The sequence below is a fragment of the Tiliqua scincoides genome, chromosome 2 (genome assembly GCF_035046505.1).
Source record: "Tiliqua scincoides isolate rTilSci1 chromosome 2, rTilSci1.hap2, whole genome shotgun sequence".
NCBI classification, from domain to species: domain Eukaryota; kingdom Metazoa; phylum Chordata; class Lepidosauria; order Squamata; family Scincidae; genus Tiliqua; species Tiliqua scincoides.
Window position 1 is genome coordinate 124,220,648 of NC_089822.1, and position 26,483 is coordinate 124,247,130.

Here is a 26,483-nt window from a genome sequence, read left to right on the forward strand (position 1 = left end):
GTGGCTTGTCGGCACTGTTTTTTCCAAATAAAATAAATGGTTCCTCCAGTGGCATTTATAAGTTCCTTCTGACTTCAGTTGTGGTGGATCTGTAATACTGTTTCATGGAACATTTTCCTTCCAGCATGTTAATTATCTTCTGCATGCACATCGCACAACTTCTCAATTTGCATAAATTGGAAAGTGCTCTTTTTTTAAAAACTAACATCAAACATTTTAACTAACATTAATTAAGTAATTAATTAATTAGTTAAACAAATGCTGTTGTTTACAGCAGGCTAATACAGGTGTGGCCTGAGCCCAAGGTGTATTGCAAATGTTGCCCTTGTGTTCTTGTGATCACCCACCCTGTCCCCACCAATTGGAGAGGGAGGGGGAAGTTCCCTTCTTTGCAGGACAGTGCGTAGCCTTCACAATGCCATGAGGAAGCCTTTCAGCACTGCTGGAGGGAGAAGCAGGAAAAAGTGGTGACATGGGTGTTGTCTCTTTGCTTTCTGTGCCCACTCAGCTGCACGGGCAGGTGTGGAAGGACGATCCCGCCCTTTCTGTGCGGTCTCCTTGCTTGTCCTTGAGCAGGGCTGTTTAAAAAATGGACAGGAGTAGTGGAGCAAGCTTGGCTCTTTCTGTTCATTAAAAAAAGCTCTCTGTGAGGATGAGCAAGGGCAACACTGAAGGGGAGGTAAGGGATGGGATTGCTGTGCCTAGCTCTCCCTGTCCACTCAACTACATCTGAGTGGGCAAAGAGAGGGCATAGGCAGTAATGGTGGCAGAGGTAGCTTTTTCCCCCTTCAGCAGTGCTGGAGAGAGAAGGGGATTGCTGCTGTCTCCATTCTTGTTCGCTCTCAGTGAGAGGGAAGAGGTTTGAAACCTTGACCAGAGGGGTTCCATCAGCTGCAAGTGGAGGGAGGGCAATGGCGAGACTGGGGCCCTCATTGTTTCACTGCCCCCCTCCAAGGAGCCACTCAATGTGATGCTTTTGGGTCGCATCATCTGTGAGCTAACTGAGGTCTAGCATTAACTGTGAATTTCCATTTTTTAAAGTCAACACTAAAAAAAATTATGACCAAGACCTGAACCATTTCGTAGACTGCATCACAAAATTATAGGCGCTACTGTTGGCTTCATTTTGGTTTATATGTTAGAGAAACACTTCTTACACTGCTGGTAAGATGAATAGTTGCTGTTTGGGATTGCAGAGGCAAAGTTAATAATGGGGTTGGATAGCCCTGTAGCTTTATTGGTGTCTGTTCCTTGCTGTGGCAGCTAATTCTCTGCATTACAGAGCAGGATTTTTGTGCAATTCTTTAATATGCTCTATACTACCAAGGTCTCTCATCTTGTTTGTAAAGATATGGGTGTGTTAAAGCACTCTGGAGAACAAAAAAATTGTTTTGTGAATGTTGCCTCATGTTCCCGAGTGACTGATGGACAAAGACCCCAGGAAACTTGTATGACCAAGGGTGCAATCCCATCCTGCGCTAGAAGCCAGGAGGCTTGCGCTGTATCCAGCACAGGATAGGGGCCAAAAGTGGCTCAGCGAGAGGCAAGGGGAAAGTTTTCCCCCTTACCTCTGGGATAGGCGCCCTTTCCCCTATGGGTCTCCTTGAACTTGCCCCACTGCCGGATCCCAGTCCTGCCACCCGTGCCTGTCTGCCTGCCCCCAGGATGCCCACCGCCCTCCCACCCCCTGCCCAGGAATGCCTACCTCCCACCTTCTCCCTGCCCCCCTGCCTGCCTTAGAGCCTTACGTTGTTCCTTATGGCACGTTTGCGACCCTCCTGTGAAGGGCTGGATTGCGTCCTTAGTATTCCAGTCCTGATCTTTTATGTTTCATTGGGTAGAGCATTGGGTTTGAACCTGGGAATTGTGTGGCCAGCTTTAGTACGGTTATGGAGTCTCTGAATGACCCTTGGCAAGTTGCTTTGGTTTGAGTTTCCCATTTGTTAAGCAATAATGATGTGCAAGATGATTATGAGGATAAATGAGACAAGGAAGTAGTATTTTATATATACCATGGGGGGGGGGGGAGGGAAGACTGGAACTCCTAAACATATGTTGCTACATTAGGTTCATAGACCAGGGTGTGAACCAGGATGGTGTAATGGTTTGGGAGTTGCTTAGACCTGGAAGATCCAGGTTCAAATCCCTACTCAACCATGAAGTTGCCAGGTTGACCTTGGGCCAGTCACTATCTCTCAGCTTCAACTACCCTGCTGGGTTGTTGTGAGGACCAAAGAAGGGGGAGGGTAGGTACACCACCCTGAGCTCCTTGGAAGAAGGCTGGTATAAAAATGTGAAAAAGATAATAGACCACTGCAGATGGACTAGATTCTCTCATTTTAATGATCTGCAAATGAAGATTCCTTACTTCTCTTAAAAAGCAAAGCTGAAGAAAAAGTGTTTCTTCTTCAAATTGCTGTTGTGGAGAGAGTTTGTGCGTCTTTCAGCCTTCCAGAATAGCATGATCAGGGCTCACCACCACAACCTACTCCCCAAATGACTGCAGTTTGCTCCACAATGTTTCATACAAAACAGGAGCAGGAGCCTCCTTTTGCTCTTGCTTTGTATAAATTTCAGGCTGCAGGGTGGTTAGCTTTGGAGCACTGTATATGCACTTACGGGGTTACTGAGGAAGTACTGCTTCCTCATGAACTGCTTTGTGTAAACTGAATCCACTTTTGAAAAATGTCATTGTATTTGGGGTCACTGAAGAAGTTTAAGGTTAAGCAGAGAGAAAAACCCATACTTCTTAATGCTTCTGTGTTGTTGTTTTGCACCTTACAGTCCAATTCAGCACCTCTGTGCAAATGGATCTGGGTCGGACAACCCCTCTTTATTTTATGCTGCAATTTGTATAGCTGATCGGACAAGATCTGTGCCAGCAGCAACAACAAACCCTGCCTTTGTGTGGCCACCCTGAGACACATAATAATTTCTCCTTCCCCTCTATTGCAAGGCTTTGCAGGTTGGGTGGCAGCCTTGGCTTTTATACACTGGTGGTCTGTTTACTGAGCTTTCTTGGCTCCCTGGTTTATCCCGGACACCAGGCCTTGCATCTGAAATGTCCAAGTTTGCTTCAGCTGTTGCCTAAGAAAGACTCTCTCACTGGCTGCTGTTGGATAAAGGAAGCTTGAGCATGGATAGGCTTAGTGGGATGAAAGGGTTGCAGCCGAGAATGTAAAATGCAGAAGTTGGCATATAAGGCATGAGGCTGTGGTACTGTGAGATTCTTCAAGTGGAGCTTCCTCCTGTTTTAAAATCCAGTCAGATCGGTAGGATAGATACGTTGTTAAACTTCAGATCATACGTACACTGACGAAATATGGCTCTTTGAATGCGACTCTTTCTGTAGTTTTTGTTCTGCTTTCATTGTACGAATGTTGTGAGAACTGTGTACAGGACCATTCATTTGGGATCCTTTTGTTCTAGGGGTGGGAACAGCTCCTTATGTTCTCTGCATGCAGAGACCCAGTTTCCTAGCCCAGCGGTGTTCCCCTCTAGAACACTTTTATGATAACCTTGGAAGGATTGCTTTAAACTATTAAATTGTGGTAGTGTCTGCAGACCTCAGCCAAGATGTGCTGGGAGTTGTCTGAACATCTTATAAATTGTAGTCCTATCCACACTGGCTTAACAGCTTTTGGAGAAGATCAGTGGTGCTTTTTGATGTGGGAAGCAATTGCATCAATTTCCTAGCTTTTCTCACCTCCACATGAAAGGAGCAAAGAGATTGGTATGGATTGGAATAGGAATCCCTTTTGTATATTTTACACTATTATCTGATGTTTTGCTTGCTGTTTGCGGTAGTTTTTGCCACCTTGTTTGCTTCAGAGATGGTTGGCCAACAGCCAAGCGGTTAAGTTCTTAGCTCATGCAGAATCCAATATCACTGGTGTATTATTTCTTTCATTGGTGGTATGCACACTTTTCAAGGAATAAATCAGGCAAGCTGTGGTGGTGTCTTATGCCGAGAAGGAAGTTTGCCATAACTGATAAAGAGTCATACTAGTTAGTCCTAATCAACGGCACTGGTTGTGGGCATACTCCCTTGTGGGAGTTAATAACAGAGATATGAACTCCTTGCTGGCATAAGGCAGCTCATCAACAGCACCCAAGGATGACTCCTCACTCCTCCTCCAGAGTTGAGTGGTAAAGTTAAAATCAGACTGTCAGAAAGAAGATGAAGGAGTCTGGTCAGCTTATTACGACATTTAAAAGAAGGCTTGACAAGGTATATAAGAAGCGCTATTAAAAAGCTCTTCAGTGAAGCTGAGGAAGGCCATGCAAGGACAAAATAAACCTATTGATGAAGCTGGATAGATAACAATTGAATTAAAAGCAATTAAATCAGCACCTCTTCCAGTGAGGGGGTTGTTATGAACAGGCTGAATACCTCTGATTCAATGTCTTTTTCCATTTTTGTAATCGAGATTAGCTACCTTTGGGGAAAAAGTCATTCAGGAAGTATTCCTGGTCATTGTGGAAGATCCTTTTAGCTGAGATACCATTCTGCACACTTGCAGCAATAAAGGCAAGACATTCCCTGCTTTTGTTAACCAGGGTCTCGGGCAGGATGGTTTTGAGGGAAGTAGCAGGCTATAAATAAACTTGAGGATAATTTAACTTTCGGCTTCCCCGTCAGCATCCCTGGGTGTTGTATCTTTGTGAGGGGACCTCTCTCAGCACTTGGTTTATAAACTGCCGAAAAATTTGTTTCCTTTTGTCATACAGAAGTGCCCTTAGTGCCTTGCTCATGTGCTGTTGCCGTACCTGAACATAAGGTGGCCAAATAACCCATCTGCTGGGATATGGGAAGAGCCAGATACAGCATTATTAAACATTGGTTTTAGCAGACTCTAGCTCTGGGCTGTGTACTATGTATGTAAAAACTACAAGAGGTGATCCCTTGCCTTAATGAGATGGGCAGGAGTGGGGATTTAAAAGATAAGGCAGATAAATCTTCCTTTTACAGATGGAACTGAACTCAAGCCGAGAGATGGAGGGGGAGAATGACATGCCACATGCCAAATGCCTAACGTCTTTGTGGCAGAGTAAAGACTTGAATCATGGTGATCTAAATTTGAATATTTCTGTTCTCAGTATTTACTCAGGCTCAGTCCCACTTTTCCTCCCCTGTTGGGTTGGAAGGGTCCTGTCACTTTCCTACCCTCAGGCATTTAAGTTGCTGCTTTTATATTAATTGTAACGCTGCTGCAAAATTTCATTAGGGTCATAATTCAAAGTGAAGTATGGGATTTTGGAGGCAAAGACCTAGCCCTCCATTCATGAAACTGGTTTGGCTCCATTTTCCTCATTTTTGAGTTTAACTGAGCTTTAGGATTAGCCACAGATTATAGTTCCCATCACACTCTGTCCTCCCCTTTCTTGTGAAATTTCATTATGAACTCTTGAGGGTATTATTTAGCTTGTTTCCGTTCTTTCCTTCTATCTCTGTGCTGCATATCGTTGAGATTGCTCTCTGCCCTTTCAATGCAAAATGAAGGCTGCATTCCTTTGCACGCTTATCTGGGAGAAAGTCCCATTGAACATATTGGGACTTACTTCTGAGTAGATAAGTATAAGATGTGAGATATGTAAGATGTCAAGAATTTCAGAAAATGGAGTGAGACTGAAAAAAATTGATATTTAAATTTGAATAATCAAACTGTTAAAAAAGTGAAATGATAAAAGTTGCAACACAGTTTGAATATTCAAAGCATTATAATCTGGCAGCAAAAACTACCTATCTTGGAATTAAAAGGCCCAGGTTAACTCATAGCCTAGCTCAGTGGTTCTCAAACTTTTAGCACTGTGACCCACTTTTTAGAATGAGAATCTGTCGGGACCTGTCGGAAGTGATGTCATGACCAAAAATGGAGTAAGTCCCATCGACTACCATTGTTAAAAGTATGTACATAGTAGCTTGTTCAAAATACAGATCTGTAACATTTCCCCAAATGCAGTCGCATACCATGGTAGCATCAAGTCTAATATATTAAAATATTTAAATGAATGGGGACCCATCTGAAATTGGCTCATGACCCACCTAGTGGGTCCCGACCAATAGTTTGAGAAACGCTGGCCTAGCTTGTTGGTCTTATTCTGTGCCTCAGTTTCTAGAAGGATTCCATGGTGAATCAATAACAGCATCTGGATTTTTCTGAGTTTCTGAAATAACATTAGGTTATGCGTTGCTTTATATTAGTACAAGATCCAGCTTTGGCAGGAAGTGCAGGAACCATTTTTGATCATGTTGCTGCCTGTTTTATTTTCCTATTGACAAAATATAACATATCTAGCTCACAGGACTATTTACTAAGACAGGAGAGTAAATTGGTATTGTAAACTGTAAATTCATATTTATTGTGATAAATGCTACTCATCTGTTCCTTATGGTTGTAGAAGCAAGCTGTAGAAGTGTGTGTGTTAAAGAAGGATCGTGAAAGTCATCTTTACAGCCCAGTCCTATTTGGGATGCCTGCTGACATTGCATGGATGCTGGTGTGATGTTTGTCATATATTAAGCTTATCCTTATAATGCTGCTCTGATGCCAGTGCAACAAGGGCCAGATGCCAAACCTTTGGCATAACAAACAGTGCTGTCGCAGCCCTTCCCAGTAACACCCCCCAGCACCATGGAAAAACTGGCATAGCCTATTGTTGATGAAATGGCATTTTGATGGCACTGCACCATCACCATGGCATTAGCATGTCATTGCAGCAAAGTTGGCACATCAACAGTGTGACATCCATGTGTCATCGTTTTGATGTCTAAGGAGCCATTCACTGCATCCAGTCAGCCCCAACACTGGCAGCCAGAGAAGCACCACCAGGGTTAACTGAGTAAGGGTGCAATCCTATCCTGCACTGGAACAGGCAAGCCAAGAGGCTTGCGCTATAGCCAGCGCAGGATAGGGGCCCAAGGCGACTCAGCCATAGGCAAGGGGAAACTTTTCCCATTATCCCTGGGTAAGGTACCTTTGGCCCAATGGGTCTCCTCAGACTTGTGCCACCTCCTCAGGTGGCACAAGTCCGAGTAGAGCAGAGTGGCTTCAAGCCACTCTGTTCTCCCCGGGAACGAGGGTTGGGAATGAGCTCCGCCTCCCACTCCTCACCTGCCTGCCCCTGGACTGCCTATTGCCTACCCTCGCCCTGCCCAGGAATGCCTCCCTCCTGCAAACCCCAGAGCCTTGTGTCTGCCCAGCTGGGCCGATGCAAGGCCCGCAGAGGAAGCCGGCGCGGAGGCTTGAGTCAGCCTCTGCAGTCCGGTGCTCCTCTGAGCACTGGCCCAGCTTCCTCAGGTGCAAACGGGCCGTAATGCACGTTTGCGACCCTCAAGTGAAGGGCTAGGTTACATCCTAAGGGGTAGAGCAGGTACAAGACTAATGAATGGCCAGTGCTGGGGGACACCTCCCTGCCAGCCATTCAGAATGAACACTGAGATGCCCCAAGGTCAGGGCACAATATGACACAAGGATGTCACAGCACCCACACCTACTATAAAAGTTACAGTAGTATCAGTAGCAAAGGGACAAAAGCAAAGACCTGCTGAGGACCTGTCTCTTCCTCATTGTTCCTTATGGGGTTATTTCTACCTAGGCCAGCTCTGTCACTGATGTAGCTTTTTTTTCTGATATCAAGGGTGTGTCCATTATCTGAAGAGGGGATCAGGATATGGTGTACTTCAGCTTCTTGTCCTGCCAGTGTCATGTTCCCATCTCCTCCCTGCTTTGGCCTCTCCACTGGTGGAGTTGTGTTGGTGTCCAAGTGATGTCTGAATTTCATTGACGCACTGTTTTTCTGACATTGCCCTACTGTCCATGGTGCATTTGTTGGCAAGTGGGCTTCTTCACAGATGGGCTGTCATTGCGCAAGTGTATGTGGACATATACTGGTGTACCTTGAGAATAAAGCATCCCTTATCTTCAATTCACTATGTCTTTCACCAATCAGAAACTTTTAAAGGGAAATTCATAGTTTGCGTTTGTATGGAGTCTAAGCATAGGGGTACATATTTGAAGGATAGAAAGAGAAAGAAAGCATACACGTGGAGGAGATGGTGGGTTTTATCAGGCTTCATGTTCTCTTGGGTATAGAGGGAGTAGAGCACAGTGTTCTTTTTGGGTTATATTACAAAGACATTTCCGTTCTACATTCCTCCCTGATTCGTAACCTTTTAAAGGAAGAAAGAAGCTATGTTGATTTAGAAACAAAAAACAAGCTGTAAGTATGGGATATGCTTATTAGCCTCTTCCTAGCTTAACATAAGAACATAAGAACAGCCCCACTGGATCAGGCCATAGGCCCATCTAGTCCAGCTTCCTGTATCTCACAGCTGCCCACCAAATGCCCCAGGGAGCACACCAGATAACAAGAGATAACCCATTCCTAAAATCAGGAGGTTGCGCATACACATCATGGCTTGTACCCCAGAATGGATTTTTCCTCCAGAAACTCGTCCAATCCCCTTTTAAAGGCGTCTAGGCTAGACGCCAGCACCACATCTGTGGCAAGGAGTTCCACAGACCGACCACGCGCTGAGTAAAGAAATATTTTCTTTTGTCTGTCCTAACCCGCCCAACACTCAATTTTAGTGGATGTCCCCTGGTTCTGGTATTATGTGAGAGTATATAGTTGGGCAGTAGAACCTCATGCTCAAAGTGCAGATATTCTGTGTTTTTGAATTGAGCAACTACATAAACAACAGTGGCTTTTTAATGTATTCAGCATAGGCCACTGTTGGGGATAGGATACTAGGTGAGATGACTAGTGGTCTGCTTGTGTCCGACAACCCTGCTTTCTGCTACTCCAGTGGTTCCCAAACTGTGAGCTGTGGCTCCCCAGAGAGCCGTGGAAACCAGCTAGGGGAACTGCAGAATCCATACAAAAATCCCACCGCCAGATAGTATTGTAGCCCCAATGGGGAGCTGTGGCCAGTGCCCCAGTGGGTCAAGGGAGCCCCTGGTCGAAAAAAGTTTGGGAACCACTGTGCCATTCAGTAATTAGGACCTTGGAAACTCATGTTCTGAGTGACGCTCCTCAATTCCTGTTTCAGAACTCAACCCTTTTCTGTCAATTGTAGCAGCAGTGTTATTTATTTATATTTATTATCCACACTTTCCTGGGAGCAAGCCCCATTGACTCTAGTGGGACTTACTTCTGAGTAGACATGCATAGGATTGGGCTGTTATTCATCAGCTACATTTATTTATTTGCAAGACGTGCACCCCACACTTCTCCCTCAGGGAGACCTACAAAAGTAAAAAAAGAAAATGCAACAGAACAAACTGAAATCCAGTTAAAATGCAGAAACAGTAGCAGCTGAATGTGAACAATCTGAGTGGTGTTAGCCTGTGTTGGGAGCACATACACAGTTAAACAGGACAGTGGTAGCCATTAGTAATCATTACACTGCAGTTGCTGGGAGGCATGGAGGTGACAGGATGTTGGGGGCACTCTGCAATTTTATGGCTAGCTACTTAGGGAGCCATGGCTCAGTGGCAGAGCGCTTTTTCTTGAAGAAGACCTCACAATGTATCCCAGGCTGGTCTCTCCCATTCAGGGGTTTCTAATGAGGATGCTGGGTGAAATCTTCTGGCTCAAACCCTGGAGACCAACTAACAGTTGGAATAAGCAGTACAAGGCTATATACATGGACCAGTGATGTGAGTAAGTCTAAGGCTGCAATCCTGTGTGTACACTTTCCTGCGAGTAAGCCCCATCAGACTCAATGAAACTTACTTCTGAGTAGACCTGCATAGCATTGTGCTCTTAGGCAGCTTTATGTGTGCATATAAATGTTGGGAATTTTCTCTTTTATTCCTTGATCCACATCTGATTGGGAGAGTTGGAGCTGCCCAGATGAAGTAGAGTCATGTGGTTCCTTGCTGCAGGATGAGAGCCTTTAGTTTAATGCAGATTTTACACTAGAGGACTTACATAAGAACATAAGAACAGCCCCACTGGATCAGGCCATAGGCCCATCTAGTCCAGCTTCCTGTATCTCACAGCGACCCACCAAATGCCCCAGGGAGCACACCAGATAACAAGAGACCTCATTGTGGTGCCCTCCCTTGCATCTGACATAGCCCATTTCTAAAATCAGGAGGTTGTGCATGCACATCATGGCTTGTAACCCATAATGTATTTTTCCTCCAGAAACTTGTCCAATCCCCTTTTAAAGGCGTCTAGGCTAGACGCCAGCACCACATCCTGTGGCAAGGAGTTCCACAGACCGACCACGCGCTGAGTAAAGAAATATTGTCTTTTGTCTGTCCTAACTCTCCCAACACTCAATTTTAGTGGATGTCCCCTGGTTCTGGTATTATGTGAGAGTGTAAAAAGCATCTCCCTATCCACTCTGTCCATCCCCTGCATAATTTTGTATGTCTCAATCATGCCCCCCCTCAAGCGTCTCTTTTCTAGGCTGAAGAGGCCCAAACGCCGTAGCCTTTCCTCATAAGGAAGGTGCCCCAGCCCCGTAATCATCTTAGTCGCTCTCTTTTGCACCTTTTCCATTTCCACTATGTCTTTTTTGAGATGCGGCGACCAGAACTGGACACAATACTTCAGGTATGGCCTTACCATAGATTTGTATAACGGCATTATAATACTAGCCGTTTTGTTCTCAATACCCTTCCTAATGATCCCAAGCATAGAATTGGCCTTCTTCACTGCCGCCGCACATTGGGTCGACACTTTCATCGACCTGTCCACCACCACCCCAAGATCTCTCTCCTGATCTGTCACAGACAGCTCAGAACCCATCAGCCTATATCTAAAGTTTTGATTTTTTGCCCCAATGTGCATGACTTTACACTTACTGACATTGAAGCGCATCTGCCATTTTGCTGCCCATTCTGCCAGTCTGGAGAGATCCTTCTGGAGCTCCTCACAATCTTGATGATGCCAGGCTGAGGTCACTTTATTTTTTTGGAGAGGGTGGAAATCAAGGGTTTATTATTTGTCTAATCTGCCTTTTTACTGCTTTTCCAGTGAATATTGTCCATGGTGATGGAAAATTAAGTTCTCTATTCCATGCAGTATTTTATGGAACCAAGGCCTCATTTTGTAAGTGGCAGATGAAGAAGAACATCTAATGGAATATATGAACACACATACACCCCACGCACTCTGGGGGTACATACTGTTCCAACTTGAGCCATGTAGCCTCATTTTACAAAGTTGCCCGTTTTCTTGCTACATGTAGTTTTCTTGCTACGTGCCAGGCAAAAGAGGTTGTTTGTTGTTTAAATAGGAGTTACAGCAGGCCTATATTTAACTTTTCTGTGGATACTTCATTGGCAGTTGCAGTCTCTCCCATTGTACCTCCCAGCATCAAGGTTTCTTATTGCTTGTTCATGGAAAAGGAGCCAGGAACAGGCAAGTGTTCTGTGGGTGTCAGTTTTACTGACACTAATGCTTCCTGCATCACATCCTCGGGTTCCTGCTTCTCTCTGAACTCATGTGAAGAGCTAGTACTTCATGTCTCCTGAACACTGATGCTGTTTCTTTCAAGTTGAAGAGAATGTTATCATAGGAAAGCTTGCCTATGTGTGCAGGACTTCCAGATGAGGATATTTTGTGTTTGGAATGTGCAAGTGCTGCTAAGTTGTTATTGGGAATCCAGATTATGTTTTAAAAAGTAATGTTTCTGTGTCTGTAAAATCATATTTTCTGGGAACCTGCAATTTTACTCAGAAAACACGATTCCCCTCTCCACTGCACTCTAGCTAGTGCTTTTGTTAGACAATGTGTACAGAGTACCTTGTGCCTGTGCAAATGTCACAGACATCTATTGGCTGATGCCCATAATGTCACTAACAATGAGTTGGGCGCAGTGTTAACCAACTTGCCAGCACTGAGGGAAAGGCAATGCAGCTCTGAGGTAAGGGAACAAACATCCCCTTACTTTGAGGAGGCCTTCCTGACTGCCACCCAATTGCAAGATGCATCATATGTCCCATTGGTACAGCTGTGTCAGTACTGGAAAATTGGTTAGGATTGGGGCCTTAGGTACATAACTGCCCCTGTTCTCACTCTGCCATCTTCAAAAAGATTCCCTGCTTTAAAACAGCTATGTCCAGAGCCACCCACCAAGACAGGTAATGCACCCACTAGCATCATCTACATGAAACAAGGGAACACTTGCATGGCAACAGTAGCTCTCTCTTCCACCGTTCCTGCTGACAGGAAGAGGAGTTTGCTGGGGAATTCCTCTACTCAAAAGAACATGTGTGCAGTCCCCAGCACTGCAGAGAGGCATTGTGCAGTTTTCTTGGAGAAGCCTGTCCACAGGGCCTGGATATTGTGACATCCGCTCTTAATTGAGGCTCGCCTAACTAAAAATGTCATGGTTGTGGTCCCTTCCCACCCCAACTTGGTTTCATAGAGCAGTGATCTGTGCTTTATCCTTTATTCATTTCAGTTTGTAGATAGGACTTGGGGACAGTGGGGAGAAGGAAAGATCTATTCCTGGCCCATTTTCTTTGTATAGAATCTAGCACAACTCTTGCCCTTAGCCGTTACTTTCAAAATGGATGTAAACTGCTGCCTGAAAGAATTGACAGCTGGGAGAAATGTGAATTACCTAGTTGGTCACGTTTGCTTTGCTTTTATGTAGTGTGACTGATGAGGGTGAGTGCGTGTGTAGTGTTTCTTTTATTTCTAGTTCTGGAACGATGGAATATGAGGAGGGAAGGGGTTATGTAACTGGCTTGTCTTGATGCAGAAGGCAACCCTACTGCCACCAATGCTGGCAGTTGTCCTGAACGAAGCAGGTAGGATCCTGTGTGGAGCTGCTAGAAAATATCTCGACAGCAGTCCACCTGAAGCCATTTTCTTTGTTAAAGTGCACATTTTGGTAACAAAGATTGATCGGCTTTGGAGGTATGGTTTTCTTTTTGTATCTCCAGAGCTTGCCCACTCTATACCAATATCTTTTTGGCTATGGAAAACCAAATGGGAAAAGCTTCTCTTCCCTGTTAAGGGGCATTTTGAACTACGCACTGTGTTCTCCAAAGAATCTGTTATTTCCAGGGGCTTTAGTAGCCCCACCCCGCCGAAATAGTAAATAGATTTTTGTAGATGGGAATCTCTGTCTGGCAGCAATGGCCTGTCTTTAGCCATTGGCTCTTTAATCAGCTTTTGCTGTGGGGTTGCTCCAGGGGCCCTGTCTCCCCATCTCCAATTAATCAGATTCATTCCCAAGGGCCAGCATCAGCTATCTGACTGCATCCTCGAGCCCTGCCCAGTGACTCAGCTGCTGCGAGATGAAATGCCTATTAATCCACAGCGTTGAAATTGCTTTATTGCATGATGCAGGCGTGTCCCTGGAGGAAGTTTAATCTGTGTCTGGACTGTGAGCCATAAATAATGGGATGATGGTGCAGTAAAGTATGTCGTGTGGGTTTGCTTTTAACTGCTGAAACGATAAATGTTGCTTTTCCTGTTGCTGCCGCAAAGAACCCACAGCCCTCTGATAAGGTCTGAGGGGACAGAGCATATTTATCTTTTGTATGACCCAGGAGTTTTCTCTCTTTTCTTTTATTAGTTGACTCTGGAATTGCCAAATCAGGACACCACAAGTAGGGACTTCACACAGGAAAGCTCTGTTGGTTATTCGTTCTACAGCAAGCCCTCTCCTAAGGTCTTGGGGCAGGCAGTGATGTCCCACAATCTGAAAGCACATGTGTGGATGGTTGTGCACCTGCAGCAGAATAGGGTGGAAGTGATAGAATTGACTGTGGCACTGCAGACAATAATTTTGGGATCAACTTTTTTCAGGGCTTCTCTACCTAAAGGGCTCCTTACTGGCATAGGAAACAGATTACTGGACTGAAATGTTCTGCCCTGTTACACTAGTTTTCTTCTGGCAGATCACCTCTTATGTGGGGGAGCGTTTAGGAATTGTGTTGCTTGATCACAGTTGGATGAGCTGCAGGACACTTTATGACTTGGTTGTGGTACTAGGACTAGGCTGCTTCCTCCTGTCTGAAAGGATCATGGCCAACATTGGACAAAGAGCGTAGGGGAACAAAGGAAAGCATATAAAAGAAAGTATAAGGAGAAAAATGGATCCAGTATTATAGCAACTCTTCACTTAAAGTTGTCGATAGGTTCTTGGAAACAGCAATGTGTAAGTGAAACAACTTAAAATCAGTTTTACCACAGGCAGGCTCAATAATGCTCTCACAAGTGGCAAGCTTGCAGAGTGCTTGCTTATCACGCGGCAGAGCATTGTCACACCCCAGAATGCCTTGGCATGTGATAAGACCAAGAAAATGGTTACAGACACAGTGCAACCTGGAAGCCACTGTACAGTGTACTGCTGGAGAGGCCAGAAGATTGAGATCTGGTGACCAACTTTAACATGAAGCAATATTGAATGAAACAACTTGAAGTGAGGACTTGCTGTACTTGTATTCTCATGGCTCTCCCCTAAGGAGATTTCCTCTCCCTTCCAATACTAATTTGAGAACTGGTTTAAATACATCTTTATCTCCTTTAATCCTTAAACAATTCTGTTAAGTAGCCTTGGAGTTGAGAGATAATGGAGTTGAGGGATAATGACTTGCCACCAGTGAGCTTCACAGGCTAAGCTTTCCCCAGCCTTGATTCCAAAGCCAATGTGCTCCTGCCTGCAGTAGTATGACACTGCTTTGGGGTGTACAGACCTACTGGTTAGTCTTTGGGTTAGTATGAGAAGAGCTGCAAAAGTGATGGTGGCATGTTCATGGGAGAGGGCAGGCTGGGTGAACTTTGTTCTAGCTAGTAGTGGATAAACTAAAGTTACTTGGTGGTGAAGAAAGGCTCTGTAACCTCTCAGTATGTTCAGAGACGCTTTCTGCTCCATTCACTCACTTTTAACATTCACTCATGAGTTCCAGGGTTGAGCCTTGGCACTGAAAGCAGGTTCCAGTGCTAAAATGAGCTGGGCCTTGGCAGAAACAGAGCGCTGATTATAACTTGCCTTGAGCTCTTTGGTTTGGGTGGAAAAGAAATCTTATGTCAGCTTTGCAGATAAGTCCAGATGAATCTATAAATAACCACGTCTTCTTTGCTTTATCTTTCAACTGACAAAGACAGATGCAAAAACGGGAGGGGCTGCATGAGAAGGTGAAAAATGCAAAAGGAGGGATGAATCTCCACCTGATGAATGAAAAGGTTTATTCCTGAATAGTAAAAATACTATAAGCCCCATGTGTTTTGATAAAAACATACCTTGGGGCAAATTGAATTGAAGTCTGTTAATCATTGATTAAATATGATGTGCTTTTTCCCAAATGAAGATGAATTTCTTGAGACTCAAGCTCACATATCTAGGGGAATGACTTACTACGGAAAGGATCTCAAGAAATATCTTTCATCTTCTATGGTGCTTTTTGAAAGTATTTTGTATAAATTATGTGTTGCATCCAAACAAAATGTGAATCCTGACTAAGCATAATTGTAATCAGAACCTTTATTGGCATAATATATACGTATACAAAGAGATTGTTCACATACCTTCCCCGAATGTATGGATGTACCACCCATTTCTCTAATGCTATTGGCTGAACTAAGCGATAAGGCTGAGGCATTTCTTTTTTGGTAGTGCCACTTTTAGATTTTTGTATTTTAACTTGTTTTTATTGTTGACCACTTTGAACTTTTCTTTAGAAAGGTGGTATAAAATTGCAAATAATCTTGTCACAATAATTGCATGCCTATACAGCAGTGGTTCTCAAACTCCAAGGGAGTCTTTTTGGGTATGAGGGGAGGCAGTGATCGCCAGAATCCTGTTGCTGTGAAGGGGCGTAGGGGCTTGGCTGGACTCCCCAGGGGTTCCTGCAGTCTCCTAGGGGTGTGGGGAGCCCAGCGCCAGCCTTCGCAGGGCCCCCCGAAGCGCGCTGACATTGAAAATATTGATCACAACCTTCGTCCGGTTTATAATTGCAAAACCGGCTGGCGCTGGGCTAGCGTGTGGCGGTCACCCGGGTTCTGCAGCTCCAAGGTCTGCCTGACCTCTGGGCTGCGGAACGGGAGGCGGGGGCGTGACCGGGGGCGTGGAGGAGGCATTCTGGGGAGGGGAGGCGTGACCAGGGGCGTGGGGGAGGCATGTTGGGGGAGGGAGAGAGGTGGAACCGCAGAGCTGAGCTCCGCAGGATCCAAGGCGCTCGTGCAGGGCTGCTCGCCCTACACGAGTGCCTTTACTTTAGCGCTGACCTTTTGGTCGCCGCTAAAGTGAGTAGCCCCATTTGCGGGGCTGCTTCCCTGACTTGGGGGAAGGAGACGAATGTCCCCTGTTCCCGAGGAGCCTCCCACGGTAGCGCAGGAGGCGTAGGATCCGGCGGGTGCCCTCCGTGGAGCCGCCGAGCCTGGGCGTGGCGGGCAGCTCAGGATTGGGCTACCCACCTGTAATTCCTATGACAGTGCTGTGAGGTAGGTCAGTTTTGCTAATGGGCATGATTTGAATCAGTGGCTTCATGGTTCATGGCTCTGCTTCTTCTCATTAAGTATCTGCATGAGACTCTCCTCCTTTTGTGTTTTTTCTCCTACCACTGCCATAAAAGAGCCAGAGCCAGAATCTTGGAGATTTCTGAAGCCCATTTTTCGCCAGAGCCTATTGAAACCTGATGGGAAGGGCTCGCCTGATTGGTGGTAGGGTTTTAAAAAAAAAATTCCACGGTTCTGGCTCCCACTTGACTTTGCTCTTCTAGCAAATGATCTTTTGTTTTTACTGACTACTGTGCCTTTGAATAGATAGGAATGAAGCATTTTACACCTAATATTCCTTTCTCTTCCCAGTCTGTTGCTCTAAGCACTACATTTCAGTTCCCTCTGTGAAGTCAGAATATATCCAGTTCTTATTGCTTGAACCCATCAGTTGCATTATCTGTATGCTTGTCAAGTCAATACAGATTCCTCTGACATAGCCTTGTTTAGAGTAAGAGACAGTATAAGAGTCCTACAAGTCTGTGGTGTTCTAGAATAAGGAGTAACCTTTTAAAACAGGGGTTGCCAACCCCGTGGCGTGTGTACTACTAGTGGCATATGGACACTTTCTAAGTGGCACATGCCAAATCGCCATATATATAATTTTAATGTCAGGGAAGCTGACTCACCTGGCCAGGACATGGCCTGCCATCAAGACTGCCCTGTTGCCACCAGATCAGTGGGGCCACTCAGTGGCTGGCCATGCGCAAGGCCTGCTGGAACATTATTCAAGTGGTGTACCAGCTGGTGCTTCCAGATTTGCCAAGTCGCAGCAGGCTGGCACCCCACTGCCAGTGTGAGATACATTCAGGATTCGCTACATAAAAAGTGGCACGTGTCATGCTGTGAGTTGGCCATCCCTGTTTTAAAATAAGAGACTAGTGGCAGCTTAAAAAAAGGCTGTGTGTGTGTGTGTGTGTGTGTGTGTGTGTGTGTGTGTGTGTGTGTGTGTGTGTGTTTTCTAGCCTGCAGAACTAAAATCCAGTTAGGCATCTTTTTAAGGAGCTTTTAATTTTATTATTTTTGCTATTCCACAGTCAAAGCTAGCTGAAACAAATTCCTGAAGGGATGCATTAAAAAATTGCCCGTAGCTTTTCACCATGTATTTAATTTGCAAATGAGCCATAAAATGTATAGTCGCGTGTGGAATGCCATTTGGCTAAGCATAGCTGCTGCTGTGTTTGCTGTGGGATAGCGTCCCTCTTCTTAGCCTCTCGCTTTGCCTTGTGAAGGCATAGGCAGTTTGTTAAGCTTTCCCCGCATCCTCCAGAAGGCCCATCTGGAGTGGGAGTAGGGCCGGACACTGCTGGGTTGGAATTCTTCCCTCCGGCTCTTGGAATTTTTCTTCAGAGCATTGATTCCAGTTTTAAAATGCAAATCTGATGTGTTTCATACAGTGCTGAGGCAGGAGGTGAAAGCGGGCACATTCCTCTCAGAGTAGGTCCAGACTTCCTGGCGTGTGTGAGCGTCTGAATTGCCTCCTGTTGGAAGTCAGATGGTCACAGATGCCTCTTTTGCTCTAAGATGAAAGAAGTGCTTAGAAGTTTCCATCTTGATATCCCGCCTCTGCAAAGAGAGAGACTCTTTGGGAGATGCTGTCTCCATTGCATCCATTCTGCTGCCTGCTAAAAGACAGAGAACCTATTTGGGCACAAACATTGAAAATTTGGGCCAAAGCCAATTTTGCTCTGGGGCACCTTGCTTCCTGTTTTAGAAACCCTTTACACATTGCAGCAGCAATATAGGTACAGGCGTGTCAATTGAATATGTCCTGATGCAGTCATTGCCTAGCCAGGATTTGGAGGAATGATTGTGTTTGGGAAGACAAACACCATTGGTGGCAGACCTTTAAACCAGCAGTGCAGTGAGAACAAAACATGCAAAAAATGACTTCCATGAAGTAACTGTAATGTCTAAGGAGTGCCATAATCTGAGGGGTATTGGTAAGAGGTAGTTAATGCATGAAGGATACTTTCATTCATTGGCATCCTTCAGTCTCGGGAGACTATGGTATCACGCTCTGAAAAGTGGTTCTGGAACAGCGTCTAGTGTGGCTGAAGAGGCAAATTTGGGAGTGACAATCCCTTCCACACTGGGAGCAAGTGTAGTCTGTCCCTGGTCTGTCTCCCTGGCTATGGGCCTTCCTTCTTTGCCTCTTTGCCTCACTTTGCCAACAAGAGGCACTTGTTGGGCAAGTGCCTCTTCAAACTGGGAGAGGCCATGCTGCACAGCCTGCCTCCAAGCGGGATGCTCAGAGGCCAAGGTTTCCCATCTGTTGAGGTCCATTCCTAAGGCCTTCAGATCCCTCTTGCAGATGTCCTTGTATTGTAGCTGTAGTCTACCTGTAGGGCACTTTCCCTGCACGAGTTCTCCAGAGAGGAGATCCTTTGGGATCCGGCCATTGCCCATTCTCCTGACGTGACCAAGCCAATGCAGGCGTCTCTGTTTCAGCAGTGCATACATGCTAGGGATTCCAGCTTGTTCTCTTAAGTACAGGATATTGGCCTGTGTATGTGATGACTAACAGATAGCCCATGGACAGCATCACAGTGTGATTTTATTCACTATAGTAATGTGTTATTGCCACTCAGCCCACTGCTTGGAATACGGTGTGGATGATGACATGGGGGCAGAAATGCCTTCTTCTGACCAACTTCAGTGAGGACAGAATTTCATTTGCTACTTATCCCAGCCCTGCTGAAGGTTGCCTAGGAAGAGGCCAAGGTGCTTCTGCTCTCATGTTCTTTTCTAGGACTCTAAACTTTGCAGTGATGTCATTGGTGGAAACTGAGCAGGTGCTAGAGAAGGCCTTCAAGGATCTTCAAGCTTTGGGAGTGACTGTGCCTGGTCTTTGTGTCTTTGGGGTGCATACCAATGCTGTGAGTTAGTAAATTGCAAGTGATATAAATTGTTTGCACTTGTCAAGAGTATGCCCCCTTCTCATCCAACTATGCGGCAAAAATTTGATTTGTGTTTTCTTTGTTAAGGATTGTTGAAGAATGAGTTGGATGCCTGGTAAATGTGGGCAACTGGGGCAGAAGTCTGAAAAGGGTGGACAGCTGTGTTCCCTGTGAAAATGACTAGCACTTTGCAAAATCCTAATGGAACTGTGTGGGGGGCAGCTCTGGAGTGCTCCGTGATTATGTCATCGCCAAGCTCTGGAGCGCCATGAACAAAACTGTGTAGGACTTCCGTTCTAGCTGTGCAGCTTTAAGGGAACCCTAATGGACAGAGCGTCACAGACTGATATTACAGATACTATGTTTGACTTTTCCTTTTCTTCTGTAAGGCTGTTGGTTTTAATAAATAAGAGTTAACAAAAAAGGAGAGGAAGAAATAATATATAATGGTGTCAACAAGGGGGAAGTCCCATTTCCTATAATGGTTGTGTCTAGTTTTTGACAGATCTTCTCAGATGTTCCGTAAGCGTGGAGAGACTGCACTTCCAGGATGCTGTGAGCACTCCCAATGAATCTTGCCACCTCCACCATCTCCTTAATTCTACCTTCCACTTCCTCATGGAAAGTATTTGTTGCTGCAGGGCAGAGTCAGGGGTGGGGCTAGGAGCACAGTGGGGTCAGGGCTTGGTAGCTGCACCTGCAGTGTACTGGAACCATGGGAGTCTTGCCATTCCCAGAAAAGGGAAAGCTTCCTTCCTTGTTTCCTTCCCCTATGACCTAGCACCTTGCTTCAATAAATAATGGAAAGTAGAGTTTCTTGTGGTCCTGCAGACACTTCTTTGTTCAAGACACCATGTTCTTTTGTACTGTTTATATTGATTCTGCTTGATTGCAGCAGTACAGATTTTCACAGCTTCTAGTAAAGAGGTGATCGTGTGATGGGAAGGAACCGGAGGAGAGGAAGGGATGAGTTGTGTCAAACTTATTTCCCTGGTGCCTTGAGCCCTGCTCTGTTGCAGCTATATTTGCTCCAAACTGCAATAGAAATGTTAGAGCAGCTTAACAAGGCAGTGTCAGTTTGGTGGTCCTGTCTTAGAGAAAAATGGCCCAGTTTAGCCAGCAACTGGTTTTCCCCACTAATTGACAGTTACGCTCCAGCGAGAGAACAGTTCTAACAACTCACAGCATATTACATTATAGGAAGTTGAGAGGTTTGGACTGCTGCTGTATGAAGTGGACCCACAGGGTTCTTCTGCTGAGTTAATTGATTATACTGGCTTGAATTTAAAGGGCCTTGACATGTTATCTTGGTCCCTGTCTGCCCTATGGGCAAGACTCTCTAAACAAGTGCTCCAGGTTGTCTGTCTGGTGTTGAAGGGTTGTGGTGGTGCTTAAAAAAGAACGGTGTTGGAATGTGGGACCAAACTCATGGAAATTTTACTGAATAGCAATAGTTCTGGGAAGCCTCTTTCCCCCTCTGATTCGAAAGGTGATAGTGGTGCAATTACAGTTTGCTAGCTGGGCTATAAAGGAACCTGAATATTTACTCAGCATCTGTATATTGCAGTGGTTTCCAAACTGTGAGCTGTGGCTCCCTGAAACCAGCCAGGGGAGCCGTGGAATTCTTGCAAAAAACTATAAAATGCTACCCTATAAAATGTATAATAATAATAATAAATAATAATAACTAGGTATTTATATACCGCCTTTCTGGTCATCGGATTACTCCTCTGACTTTATTCAAGGCAGTTTACGTAGGTAGGCATTTCTAAATCCCTCAAGGGGATTTTTACAATCATAGAGGTTCTCTCTTTCAAGAACCAACAACATTTCAGAATGGATCTTCCTGGTTTGGTCTCACTTCTAGCCTTCAGTTCTCCCACGCAAGCTGTCAAGCAGCTCCATCTCTCACATGGAGGGCAGCCAAGACGCTTCTTGCTCACACCAAGAGCAGGTGAAATCACTCAGCTGGGCTTGTCAGCTGCTTCAAGGTCTCGCCATTCTCAGCCGTTCAGGGAGCTGCCGGTGTCCTCGAACTGGCGACCTTCTGATGTTATCTTCGGGCTAACGGAGGCTCTATCCTCTAGACCAGACCTCCTGCCCAATAAGAACATAAGAGCAGCCCCACTGGATCAGGTCATAGGCCCATCTAGTCCAGCTTCCTGTATCTCACAGCGGCCCACCAAATGCCCCAGGGAGCACACCAGATAGATAGATACACCAATCCTGTATAGGATTGTAGACCTTATGAAGAGCCACAACCAATGGTCCAATAGGTTAAGGGAGCCACCAGTCGAAAAGGTTTAGGAATCACTGATATAGTGTAATAGAATATGGACAGCTTCTCTTATCCATTATTGCAATAGGTCTTACAATAGTCCTGTACAGTAGGTTAGTATGATGATCTCCCTCTTATAGGTGGAGGGCTGAGTCTGAGAAAGCCTTGCACCTGGCACATTTGAACTGGGGCTTCCTGGATCACTGCTTAGTAGTTTAATAGCATCTATACACTTTGCTGGGGACTTGCATCACTAAAGCACATGAAAGCTCCAGATACAACCATGGCCTCCAAGATTATATGTTTTGCTAAACCAAAGAGAGGAGGACAAGATGGAAAATCTGTCTAGGGTGGCCGTAGAGTCTAGACCAGGGGTGTCAAACTCATTTCAGACAGAGGGCTGAATACCATTCATGTTGCCTGCTGAAGTCCAAAAGTGATGTCATTAGGCAGGAAGTGGTGTCATTAAACAGTTCATGACCAAAAATAAGCACTTTTTCTCACTTGGGAACTCATTAGCTGCAAATGACAGAAGAGAAAATTTACATATCTTGATCATATTCAAGATATGGGAAAGCTCAATTTGCAATTGGGCTGCCCTTCCAGCAGTAACACCTCAGCATGGCTCAGCAGCTGAGAGCCTGAGGGCCGGATAAAAAGCTTCTGCGGGCCGCATCTGGCCCCTGGGCCTTACATTTGACACCCCTGGTCTAGACAATCCACTTCTTCAGCAAAGTGAGTCTTCCTGAGCTTTGAAGGGAACAGACTTCCCCCCCCTTCACCCCTTCTTTAAATAGAAGAGAGGAGGAGCAGCCTGTAAGGTGCATGTACTGGAGGCATGACACAGAACAGCGGTCTCCAACCTGGAAACTGCTGCACAGTGGGAAAGGTATCCCCTGTGTGACTGGCACTTATCGCTCTTCCAGGAAGCCATCCTTCCCTGCTGCCAATCTCCCCCAAATTGAGCACCAGCCTGCCATGCCTGCCCAGAAATCTGAGCACAGTGACTGCTGGGCCAACAGAATCAGGAAGCAGCAAGCCAGAGCTCAGTTTGGGGGAGATCAGTGGTGGGGAAGGATGGCTCCCCTATGGAATGGTAAGCGCTGTTCATGTGTGGGAGAGAAAAGACAGAGTGCTGCGGAACAGGGTCTGGAGAACCCTGATACTGAGGGTCACGCTCAACCTGAATTCAGGAAATATGCCGTTTTTTTCATGTGTGGATTACCGCTTCAGTATCTATCTAAATGTACTGTAAATAGTTTATTCCTTTTCCACCTGCCCCCAACCCAAAAAAATTTAGGGTGTAAGTGAATAGTCCTATATTTTCCCAGTCTCTTTCAGCATGCTTTCCTTGTCTGAATCTTTTTGCACAATGTGCATGTGTGTTTACAGTACCACTCTCCATTTATTTCCAGTGAATTGTTTCTCCATGCATTACATTAAAAAAAAAATCCAGTGAATTGCCTGTCCTCCATTCTGGGGATCTTCTAGCCTTTTTCAGGCTAGAAGATCCCCAGGATCTTTGGATCTCTCCTTTTCCCCAGCCTTATTTCTGACACACATCTGAGTAGCAGTTGGGTTCCTTTTTTTCTGATACGTTACTGCAGTGCATCTAGCTCATTAAAAGCAAAAAAGAGGCAATGCAGCCTTGGATCCAGTTCAGTTGAGGACAAGCTCTCTTTGCGTACTTGAACCGCTATATAGTACAGAATGAGTGTAGTAAAAGTCTTACCTTGTTTCAGTACTTTGGATGAATGGAGGGCAATGAAGTCCTTGCATTAGGCTGCTAGAGATGGAGAAAGGAAGAGCAGAAGGGAGGGAGAAGTAGTTTCCAGTAGGTCTATAACTTATTTCATAACCTGTAATTAAAAATTAGAGAGGAGGATCACTAACGTTAAGTTGTATCAAGCAACCGAGTCCCCTGTAAAGTCCAAATGGCATTTATTTTTGTAAACAGAACATGTATGGTAAGTACTGCATTACTCAGTTATACCATAGTCTTTCGAGACTGAAGGTTGCCAACAACTCAGTAACTTTTTTCAGGCCTAAGTTAGATCCTCTCCTTCTTAGAGCCCAATCCTATGCATGTCTACTCAGAAGTAAATTCTGTTGTACTCAATAAATCTCACTCCCAGATAAGGGTAGTTAAGATTGTAGTCTTAGGACCCAATCCTATCCAACTTTCCAGCACTAATGCAGCTGCAATGCAGCCCCAAGGTAAGGGACATTGAAACACATCTGCCATTTTGCTGCCCATTCTGCCAGTTTGGAGAGATCGTTCTGGAGCTCCTCACAATCACTTCTGGTCTTTACCACTCGGAAAAGTTTGGTGTCATCTGCAAACTTAGCCACCTCACTGCTCACCCCTGTCTCCAGGTCATTTATGAAGAGGTTACAAAGCACGGGTCCCAGGACAGATCCTTGGGGCACATCGCTTTTCACCTCTCTCCATTGTGAAAATTGCCCATTGACACCCACTCTCTGTTTCCTGACCTTCAACCAGTTCTCAGTCCACGAGAGGACCTGTCCTCTAATTCCCTGACTGTGGAGTTTTTTTGGTAGCCTTTGGTGAGGGACCATGTCAGATGCCTTCTGAAAGTCCAGATATAATGTCTACAGGTTCTCCCACATCCACATGCCTGTTGACCTTTTCAAAGAATTCTAAAAGGTTTGTGAGGCAAAACTTACCCTTACAGAAGCCATGCTGATTCTCCCTCAGCAAGGTCTGTTCGTCTATGTGTTTTGAGATTCTATCCTTGATGAGACATTCCACCATCTTACCCGGTATATATGTTAGGCTGACCGGCCTATAGTTTCCCGGGTCCCCCCTCTTTCCCTTTTTAAAGATAGGTGTGACATTTGCTATCCAAATGACACCTGTACTTTCAGACAGTTACGCACAGGAATTTGCTTTTTCAAACAGCACTCCACATGTAATTTGAGCATACTAAATGTCACATTTCTGAAGCAGTGCAAGTATTGGTAGGTTGATTTGGGTTTGAGGCAGAGCAATCAGTTTTTGTTGCCATTATGTTGTTTGAAAGCTGAGTTGCAAGTAAAATCCAAACTGTTCATTTTTGTAAGCAGAATGTAGGCAGCACAGCTGATGGGCCACATTGGGAGACAGGATGCTGGACTAGATGGATGCTGAGCTTTGGCCAGATCCAGCAGACTTTTCTGATGTTGCTGTGCTATCCCACTATGGGCACAATCCTTACTAACTTTCCAGCACTGACATAGCTGGGCCAGTGGGGCATATGCTGCATCCTGCAGTTGGGGGGCAGTCATGAAGGCCTCTACAAGGTAAGGCAATGCTTGTTCCCTTACCTCTGAGTTGCATTGCCCTTATGTCAGTGCTGAAAAATTGGTTAGGATTGTGGCCTTTATCTCCCAGCAAATAGTGGTTCAACTTTGTATCTTACACAGGAACTACTGTGCCAAAGAATGCAACACATTGCTGCTGTACTCTGACGTTTTCAACTTGGCTTTCTCTTGACTTGTCCTCCTGCGCAGCCTTGACTTACCCATCATTTTCCTCCATAGTACAGTTCAGCTAAATGTTATGTTTACGTTTGAGTCTGTGTCGGTTGAGACTGTTGTTTCCAGGGTGTAATTTTTTTAGAGAGTAATTTTTCCTGTATTTTTAGACAAATAGGAAAAAGTGTTTTCCAGTACTACAACTTGGAAGGACTTTTTTCTTCTTCTTATGCACTATACTTGTAACCCTTTCTTTCATGCCCAATGAACAAGTTGGCATTTTAAAACTCATTTTAAAAAAAAATGTTTTATTGACTGCAGAATACTTTCTAATGCATATGTTCAAATTCAAACAAAACTTTTTTTTAAAAGTGTTGGTTTTTTATAGATGGGAAAAATAAAATTTTACATCCCTCAAAGGAAAAAGATAAATAATTCTAAAATGTAATGGATTGCATATTACTTCTAATCGAGACAGGTTAATATGTTGAAGACCAGTAAGTATAGAAAGTTCAAGTTAACATTGATACTTCTTTGGGGGTTTAGGAACATACTTGATGGATGCCGGAGCAGCATGCCTTCTTTGGTATGTTCCGTCAGCTTCTTGTTGGACCAGACTCTCTTTGTGAGTCTGGAAAACGTGGTAGCTGCTTTACCGATGCGCTTGTTTAGCTCAGTATCGAGAGAATGAGCTCGAGTCATGGACTGCCGCGAGTCATGGACTGCAGCGAGTCATGACTGCAGCGAGTCATGGACTCTTCGCTCACAACAGGAGAGGAAACTGAGCGCTTTCCACATGCGCTGCCTCCGACGCATCCTCGGCATCACCTGGCAGGACAAAGTTCCAAACAACACAGTCCTGGAACGTGCTGGAATCCCTAGCATGTATTCACTGCTGAAACAGAGACGCCTGCGTTGGCTTGGTCATGTCGTGAGAATGGATGATGGCCGGATCCCAAAGGATCTCCTCTATGGAGATCTCGTGCAAGGAAAGCGCCCTACAGGTAGACCACAGCTGCGATACAAGGACATCTGCAAGAGGGATCTGAAGGCCTTAGGAGTGGACCTCAACAAGTGGGAAACCCTGGCCTCTGAGCGGCCCGCTTGGAGGCAGGCTGTGCAGCATGGCCTTTCCCAGTTTGAAGAGACACTTTGCCAACAGTCTGAGGCTAAGAGGCAAAGAAGGAAGGCCCATAGCCAGGGAGACAGACCAGGGACAGACTGCACTTGCTCCCGGTGTGGAAGGGATTGTCACTCCCGGATTGGCCTTTTCAGCCACACTAGATGCTGTGCCAGAACCACCTTTCAGAGCGCGATACCATAGTCTTTCGAGACTGAAGGTTGCCAATACA

General features: G+C 45.3%; 1 protein-coding gene across 1 annotated transcript in view; it reads left to right on the forward strand.

The window, feature by feature from the left end:
- LRP1 (LDL receptor related protein 1) overlaps positions 1-26,483 on the forward strand; it is a 374,302-nt gene that overhangs the window by 44,823 nt on the left and 302,996 nt on the right. The gene's annotated exons all lie outside the window — the stretch shown is intronic.